Below are 9,303 nucleotides of genomic sequence, written 5' to 3'. Positions count from 1 at the left end.
CTTTAACACCTCATTGATTGCCACAGATGAGAAGACAGCAATTACACTATTTACACCACAGTTGTTTTTGTTCTACAGCCTAATTCGCATCCATTCCCCTGTAACAAACTCCGAAGAAAAATCAGCCGTTCGCTGGTGTTACTCATCTGTGTAATTAAACACTAAGTGCCTGATCTGTCAAACAGACAGAGGCTCATTCAGGTTCTGCTTGTAACATGTTTACTCGGTGGAAGGGTGGAGTTCCTCAGGATTGGCACAGCCCCGTATAAAACAGTTCTGTTAGAGATGTGAGTGGAGGTTTGGATGATTATCCAGGCTGCTCTTACTGTGGGCATAGTGGTCGTTTCAGACCACAAGCACTTGCTTAGTTTTGGGACTGTATTAGTATCCCAAAGTTTCCCAGCTTGAGTGGGCTGAGCATTCAAACTGTTTCAGATAAAAGCTGAACCAAGTATGTCCCCCATCTCCAAGCCCCTTCCCTTTTCCAGGGCACTGGAGACGATGTGAGGATGACTTTTTCCCTTTTAAAATCTGGGCATGACTGTTTCCAAATGGGATTATCTGTAACAGCTCTTTACCATTGCTATCTTTTGCACTGGGATTGCAAATGGGAGTGATTGACACTGATCACACCAGATGGCACTGCTATTTGATTTTCTGCTTTATAATTGGCTTGCATTTCCTAGTTGCCATGTGCTCCTTGCATTTTACAGGGAAATGAGGCAGTGGAGCTATGTGGGCACAGCTCTGTCCCAGATCACCCTGTCTGTGGAACAACCCTGTGGGAAGCTGCATCATCCTGCTCTGGCCACCTTTGTGTGGCTTCATTTCAATTTCAAGGAGATGCAGCTGTGAGGTTCTAACCATTGCTAGCCTGGCTTGCAGGGCTCATTTATTAGTGTTGGACAAGCTTTACCTGCCTGTATTGCTTTCCTTTACTTGGTCTGCATCCCCCACTGAGAGTGAAAATTGCTTTTAGGAAGGTTTGAAACTCTTATTCTGTCTCTTCTCAGATAGTTTGGTTGCCAGTGAATTCACCACAACCATGAGAGACCTTCTCAACTCCTAATGACCAGAGCAGTGCTCCATCACACTACTTTGGCCACTGCTATCTGTGTCTACCTTTTCTGCACTTCATCCTGTTGCTGGGTTTCACCAGACCGAGTTCCCTGAAGGGACACAAAAAAGGCTGAAGAATGTTTGCACTGGCAGAAGACCAAGCTTTCAGGGGAGGATGCTTCATGCAAGGCTTTCAAGGGAGGCTATATGAGAAAGTTTTATCAGATGCAAAGGATGGCTTTTTTGTGGACAACCAGAGCGGGGTCTGTGAGTACAGCATTTGAAATTTTACATTTATCCAGCAATGCTAAATGAATATACACTGAATACATGGTCCTTTGGAAAATAATGTTTCCCTCCTAGAATATGAAAATGGGTATATTCGGACAGGTTTTTCCAAAGAGTCCTCCCTTCTTGTGGCTCAAGCTTCAGACTATATCATGATTAGGCATTGACAGCCCTTGACATGGGTGAAGGAAAAGGAGATGTGCTGGGTTCTGCTCTGGGACTTTTGTGAGTGAGTCTAATGACCAGCCTTTGCTGCTGGTCAGCCTGGTGACAACGTGACACTTTCATATTGCATAGTTCTGGTTTCATGGGTTGAGATTTTCAAGGATTCTTTTCATATTTGTTTTGATTCTGTTTTGTTCCTTTGGTTTTTCTGAGAATAGTGTATCTAGTTCTGTGGTTTTTTATGAAACACAGGACTTTAGAGAAGTGATACCTGCTGTTCCTGTGCAGGCAACACTGGGGGCAGTGGATAAGCGACTCAAAATGGATAGAATCAGATCACTCTGCACTGCTGTAAACTCAGGAAGTAAAACCATTAGAGATGGATCAGACCTCCCAATGTTACCCACACACATCCTCCAAACCTCTGGCACCTTGGCATATGCTGCTTGCCTTGGGTACTGGTGCTGGTGAGTCAGGCAGACAAATGCAGTGCTCTCCCCCATTTAGGTGCCTGTACCCTTAGTGCAACAAGTATTTGTACTTCAGGATTTTACATGTGTGGATCTCTTTACATTTCTATCCTTTCTACCAGGGCTTGTTTGACAGCAAGGCATGTGTTCAGCTTTTAGTTTAGATTCCTAATGAAACATTGGCATGGGTGCCCAGCTTGAGAAAACTAAGCTTTTGGTTGCTTGGAGAGCTACTTTTTTATTCAGAAATGTGGGTTATTTGGGCAAATAAACTCCATTTTACTGAAAGGAGACAAGAAAAATGCTAGTCATTCTGTTCTGGATAATGACCCCCACTTCATGGACTTCTCTGTCTCTTTGCTTCTTGGGCACCCTGAACCTCCCAGAGCTGCTTTTGGTGAGGGTGGCAGCTCACCATTAGTGCCTGAGCAATTCATTCAGATTCTCCTCTCTGCTCACAGTAATAACATTTCCCCATCTCTCTGCCATGTCTCACCTTTGAACAGAAATAGCTCCTAACTGTATTGATATCACAGAAGTTTCAGGTCTTTAATCTCCTTTTTTTTTTGCTTTCCAGGAACTTCAATTTTATCCACCCAGCAGTGTCTGCAGCTTCAATTAGGGTTTAGGAAGCTCTAAGGGTAAGAAAAAAGCAGTGCTGGAAAAAGGTCAGTGACCTTGAGGTTTTCCCCAGGGAAGGGAGAAACCCACTGAGAGACAGGATAAGACCTCACAGGCATCACCCTACAACATCAGCCCAGGGACCCTATTCTTGCTGATTTTCTCTTAATAACCCAGGGCACTCCATGGTCAGCTTGTGAATCTGAGACCTTAATTTAGGCTGAAATTCCCTCTTCCCCTGCAGTCTCTATGCCCCTCTTCAAGCAGCAGCAAAGTCAGGAGGTAACTTGTGAACTGACTGCTCTGGACAGGTTTTCATGGGCCTGGGAAAACCCATATGCATGACCCAGAATTTACTTCACTGCTTAGTTCCATGTCTTGTCCCTCAATGACACAAGAAAGGAAAATTTGGGTTTTGTGTGAGCAAAACAAGGTGTCCTCCCCCTTAGCCCTGTTGTTGGAAAGAGATGAATTTCTGACAGGTTTCTGAAATCCAGACCAACTTCCCAGGTATTCAGCCTAAAATGTGTACACAGTGGATAAAACTTCAGCCAAAACAAAAGATATTTGAAAAGACATAGGGTAGAAAACCAAGGTAAACCAAACCTTTTTCAAACCAGTCCTACCAAACCGACCAGGCCTTGGCAAAATGTTGCCTGCTGTTCTCTCTGGTGTTCCTGTGGGTAGCCAGTGCTCCATTTATGTGATTAGATAGTCTATATCTGCAAATCCTGCTAAGCACACAGTGAACCAGAGGAGGAGGTTTATCTCAGCTCTCAGGCAATCTTGTTCTTTGTGTTCTTATCCCTTTTGATTTAAGACATGACAACAGGAAAATAAGCCACCAGAGTTGTGAAATTCAGTGTATTATTACTCTGCTGTGATTCCTGAGTAGAGGAGACATGAAAAGATGTGCATGTTCCTGAGACAGCACCTCCTCAAAAAACTAAGGAAGTAGAAATTAGGATCTCCATAAAATACATCATCTCTCTGATAATCTCCATATTTCTATTGTTGACAAAGGTTTTTGAATTTGACTCAGCCTCACACTGAAATCTCCAAAAATATTTATGTTCCTCTTGAGGGATATTTGATCCAGGCCCCACACAGAAAATCAAGAAAAATGGTCCAAGAGTCAGTATATACCCACAGTATTTTGTGTGTCCCACCCTCTGAGAGGTGTCTGAGTGTGCACATACTCTGTTTCATTGCTCCAGGGTCTTGTGCCACTTGTCCACACTTGTTCTCTCTTGCAGATTTTGTCATACACGTTGGCATACTTTTTTGTGGAAGCAGAGTGTGTTGGCAGAGGGAGGGAAGGGCTGGCACATGCCCACATCCAGCTCTGATAGCAAACTGGGAAGTGTGTGCCATCTGGGAGCTCCCAGATAACTCAGATTGGGTTTATCACAAAAGTACATATGCAAGCCAGTTTACTGCTCCTGCCCTGGAATTAAACCAACACAGCCATGTTGACTGTACACCTTACAAACACAACCAGGAAGAGAGCATTTCTACAGCTCAAACAGCAGTGACAGATATTTCAGGGTTATGTTTCCTGTAACTGCCCAGGAGTTTATAAGAGTAACTAAGTCATCTTCTTGGAGGAACTTCAGGCAGGAGTGATTTTGCTCAGACTATTCCCAAAGTGCATTTTGGAGGCACACCTGAGCAAAAGGGCTTTTTGCTGACCACATCCTGCCCTGTGACCTGCTCATGCCTCAGCCAAGACCCTGGCCTGGCTGTGTCAGCCTTCAGGATCCCCCATCCCACCCTCATCCAAGGGTGACAGAAACTGTCAGAGGAACATGGCAGGGGGATGCCCTGCAAGAAGCAGCAGAGCAGTGCCCTGCTTTTGTGTCTCCACCAGCTGTCCCCTGATGAGTGGGACACCCTCCTGGCTTCTGCAGCAGAAAAATACTTCAGGGCAGGGAGCTGGAGTGGACCAGCACAATTAGTGGGTTGTGCTGGCACAGAGATGTGAGGAGAAGGGGTTCCCTTTTCCCCTTGGCTGCACGCTGTGAGTGCTGGGCTGCTGTAAATACCCAAATTCCTCTTTGGCAGCTCAGGCAGCTGTGCCCACAGCTTAGGAAGGCAGGTGCTCTGCCTGGCTGGGCACACAAGCCCAGGGCTCTGCAGCTGAGCCCGATCTGGCAGAGCTGAGGGAGGTGCTGGGTTCAATCCTGGCAGTCCCAGGCACTGAGGCTGGTGCCTTGAAGTGCAAAGAGGAAAGTCTGGGTGTTTCTGTGGTCATGTAAAAGCTAAAAGAAGGCTTTTTTGAGCTGTGTCCTTGCCTTTGCACAAAGAGTTGGCTTAAATTCTTTGTTGCATCAATTCCTCATTCTTGGTCACAGTGCAGCTCCCTGCCCTTGCTTCACATTGGTGTTTTCACACTTAGAAGTGCATTTTGTCTTCATTATTTATCTGACTGATTGCCTGGGCATTATTTTGCTCCTTGTTTGGGACCTCCCACTTTGTCCTCTCCTATTCTAGTGTGATGACAGCATGAATTCTTTCAGTGTGAATATTTCTGTGAATATAAATTCTCACCAGCTTTTGCAACACTTCATGTGTGCCAACATCCACGGAAAGTGTAGAGCTGGGGTAGCAAATGCTGCCACACAGTCTTCATTTGAACAAAATCATGAAGAAGATGGTGGGAGATGTCTATATCTAGCTCTAGTTTATCTGAACATCTGCTAGGAGAATGGGACTCTCCAAAAGCAGACATCATTATTAATAAAACTCTGGATTTGTATGTGTTATCTGAATTTCACAACTCTTTCGAAGTAGTGAGGAAAAATATTTAGGCCTGATAATAAATAATGAATCCAGATGATTTTAAAAAAGATAAACGTATAGCCACTGGTTGTAGATAAATTTTTTTTGTTGTTGTTGTTGTTTTTTTTTTGAAAAAGCATTTTAAAGAAGGTTACAAATTATTTTGGTAGTTTTGGACTACTGGTCCTAAGATGCTGTGTGAAATTCCAGTTCACATGTACTCCAGCAAGGCTTTTGCTTAGAGGATGCAAGAAGCAGCATCCAATGTTTGTTTTTTCTCTGACCTACTGCTGAGTAATTGAATCATCCCAAGCACCAAGCTAATATTTTTCCTCCCTAGGAGAACATAATGTTACCGAGAAAAGGAGACGAGGGAAAAAATCAAAAAGGCAGCTGCAGGTATTTATTCCAAATGCTGTACAGTGTGTATCTGAGACAAGGAAAGAACATTTTTACAGCTGAAGAAAATTATCAAATAGCCAAATGAGCGTGGCTGGGTGGTGGAGCCCCTGAAACCTATGGGATCTTGGAGGGTGCAGCAGACCTGGCTGATGGCATGTAAATGCAGATAGGCAAACCAAAAAATACAGGACTGACTTCTGGTATGTTTTTCAACACTCCCAGGGTAGCTATCTGAATTATTGATGCTCAGAGCTGCCAGAACACCAGTTCAACAGACTGGCTATTGCAAGCAAGATGCTGAAAGAGGACAACGTGGGCTCATTCTGACTCTCAGTGAGTACCCAAACAAGTATCCATCTGTCAGTGATGTGTATGGGCTAACTGCTTCAGGCCAGGGCCTGCTGTTGGTAAGTTTTTAATGCTATGTCCTGTGGGCAGGCAGAGAAATTAGGCAGAAACTCCTTCTCCACTGTTCTAGGCAAGGGCTGGTGCTCACCAGTAGATGCCAAGGTATCGAAAAGATTTTCTTTGCCAGTCTGTGTCTTGGTCTGCCTGCCCTCAGAAGAATATGGGCACTTACTGAAAGGAAATATTTTTTTCCTAGTCCTGTCGTCCCACAAGAGGAATATCTCTGGGGAGAAGGATGGAGAGGAGGCTACCAGACCATGGTGGGCTGCATTAGCAAGAGCAGAGGCAGCAGTTCCCATTCCATATGAGATCAAGAGACTTGAGTTGTACAGAAGACCCCACAGTGCAGAGAGACAGCACTGCCAAGCAGGAAGCCTGGAGACTTCAGTTTCACAGATAGGGCATGCCTGTGGCTTTTGCAGCCTGTCACATGCACATTCTCCCTTGGAGAATAAAGAAGGAAAAGGAAAGAAATGCAATTAGTTAAATAAAGCAAGAGTTTCCTGCGTGTCTGGTGTTTGCTGCTTCCATGGACAACATGCTGGGGCTCCAGCAAGCATTTTTGATTTTGCGAAGACGAATTGTGTTTTCTGCAAAATAGGTGTCTTTTGAATGTCTGGTTTCAGAAAAGAAGATTCCATTTTGGTTTTTTTGGTTGATGAAATGTGTCTGTGGGGCTTCATTGAAGTGCTGCCCTTAGTTTTCCTTTTTTTTTTTTTTTAGCTCCACAAAAGCTTATTTTTCCAGAATAAAAAGAAATTATATCTGTATTCAACTAGAGCACTGAGTCAGGCAGATCAATCGCTGCATTTCACCTGTCTGTCACAATCTGTATCTCTATTTTCAGTGGTCACATCAGTGTCCCTGTTCAAAGCCCCTTCCAGGAAGAGCCACCCTGGTGGGAGCTGGCTGGCAGTGATGCCATTCCGGGAGGTCCCATGTCACTGAGCTCCACCACCCCTCACAGTGTTCAGAGGTGATCCAGGTGTCCCTGTGTTTGCTCTGCCGTACCAGCTCAGCTAAAAATATTAGAGTGTGATCTCAGAAGTTGCATTGCTGTGGCCACTGTGATTTCAGCTGAGCTGCAGCATAGAAAGCAGACTTGTCTGGGTATCCAGTGGTGTCAGAGTCACCAGCACAGAGTGCACATGGCAGCTGCAGTGGGGGATGCAAGTCACGGTCTCCATTACGTGGGTGAGGAGCAGAAGCAGCTCTGGTGAGGCTGGTGCAGTTACACGTGCACGGCTTGGATCTGAATCCAACCCCTGACATTAAACAGCCCCAAACTCTGAGATTTATTTTAGGATGATGCAATCAGTGCTTTAAATAAAGAGTTTTAATGGGAAAGCATCGCCAAGGTGCAATTTCCTGCAATTTTGAAATGCAAATACAGTTCAGGAGAATCTCTGCTTTAGCAGGGGTTTGGCTGTAATTTGTTCACTGGGTTGAAAACATACCTGCCTTCCCAGCAGGGACATGGGAACTTCCCAGTTCTTCAGACCTCTTGTGTACTGTGATTTGATGACACAGTAGATCCAGCTTTAGGGTTCCCAGAACAAAAGTACCAAATCCTATGGCCCAAAGTGCTAATGTTGCTGCATAAACTCCCTCTGCTTGTCCAAGTGTGCACTGAAGGCACTGCTCGTGTAGCAGTGGCACATTGGCTGTCACCTGCCTTCCCTGAGCTGGAAAAACAACCAGCCCGGAGTCTGACCTGTGCTTTATGGGCAGGTGGAGAAATCAGTTGCCTCTGGGTGCTGCAGATCCCATTCACGCTGCTGAGAGCTGGGGTACTGCCCTGGGGAGCTACATCCAGAGCTGCAAAGCTGTCTAAAAACAGGCAGTGCAGCTCCACGCTGTGGGGAAGGAGGGGAAGCAGACAGGTTTCTCCACTCACTGGCACTCAGTGCCTTCTTCTGGGATGCTGAGGGAGCTTTGCCGACTCCTCCTACCCCCAGGTCTCCCCTTGTCCCTTTTGTGGTGTGGGGCTTGGAGCTCCCCCCTTCCACAGGCTGCTTTGGCAATCTCCCCTGAGCTGTGCTGTGACTCCTGCCACTTGACTTTTTTTTCCACTTACAGGCTTGAAAAACAACAGCAGGTACTTTGGGAGGGTATTGGACACAGGACCAGCAAAGCCCCGTGGAGGACTTTGCTTTCTATTTTCAAAGGTGTGTTTCTGCCCACAGGGGATGTCTGTGGAAAAATTCCCTGTGCTTCCAGGGGACTAGCCCTGAGCAGGAGTTAATGTTCAGCTGCTTTGCCGCTGCTGCCAAAAATACTTCTTCCAGGTGGCTGGCCCATCCTTTAAGAGGTGGTGCCCCACTGCTCATGTGGCACACAGAAATCTCTAGTACTGTGCTGCCAGGGCTGTCTCTCCCCTGATTAACACTCACTAGGGTGCTGGTAAGGTCCTGAACATTGACGGCTCTGGCAGAGCATCAGCTGAGTGTGGGGTAAACCCTTTCCTCAGGGGCCAGCTGCTGGTGGCCAGGCAGTCCATGGTGCAGCAGGTAACGCTGGTGATGAAACCACACTGCCTGGGCCAGGGCTGCCAGCTGGGGAGAGGGCTGAGTACTGCCAAAAGTCGTGTCTGATGCAATGTTCCTGGGAAGTGTGGCAAAGGCACACTTGTTGTGGGTTCAGTCAGGCTTGGCTTCGGCAGGGATAACTCACAAGACTGATCCAAATAAGTTGCTGCTCTATGTGACCCCTTGAGTGGCAAGTGCTGAGGGTGTTTTGGCACATCCAGCAATGGTTAGCAACTGGTTTCATCTTGAATGATTTTGCCCTGGTTTGAACTTCTCCCAGGCTGCCTTTGGAAGATCACTAAGTGAGCAGTGCAGCAGCACACAGTTTCATCTTGGTATTGTCAAATGGGTCCAATTGCTTTCCTATTATTGTGGCTGACAAAGCCAGTTGTAGCCTGCCACTGTCACAGCTTCCAGCAAGCTGTCTGTTCATCTCTACCCCTAAATGTCATCAGCAGTGACATGGATCCCTGAGAGTCTTGTTAGTGTGTCTTGCTGGCAGCATCTCTACTTTTGATCCCGAGTGACAGTCTCAGCCATCTGTACTTGGATCCTGGTACTCCTAGCAAGGCAAGGAGTCC

General features: G+C 46.2%; 1 long non-coding RNA gene across 3 annotated transcripts; it reads left to right on the top strand.

The window, feature by feature from the left end:
- Positions 1 to 310: 310 nt before the first annotated feature.
- On the top strand, positions 311 to 7,177 carry LOC138110880 (uncharacterized). 3 transcript variants are annotated; one of them, XR_011151137.1, is made up of 6 exons: positions 311 to 451; positions 1,014 to 1,326; positions 2,560 to 2,623; positions 5,725 to 5,783; positions 6,009 to 6,119; positions 6,391 to 7,177. It is a non-coding gene; the product is annotated as an uncharacterized lncRNA (long non-coding RNA). The 3 variants fall into 3 exon arrangements; XR_011151136.1 differs by having other exon boundaries at positions 2,560 to 2,650; XR_011151138.1 differs by lacking the exon at positions 311 to 451 and adding an exon at positions 728 to 851 and having other exon boundaries at positions 2,560 to 2,650.
- Positions 7,178 to 9,303: the final 2,126 nt, after the last annotated feature.

This window comes from Aphelocoma coerulescens, chromosome 5, assembly GCF_041296385.1.
Source record: "Aphelocoma coerulescens isolate FSJ_1873_10779 chromosome 5, UR_Acoe_1.0, whole genome shotgun sequence".
NCBI lineage: Eukaryota > Metazoa > Chordata > Aves > Passeriformes > Corvidae > Aphelocoma > Aphelocoma coerulescens.
Note: the sequence above shows the minus strand (reverse complement) of the source record. Positions and strands in the feature narration are given on the sequence as shown.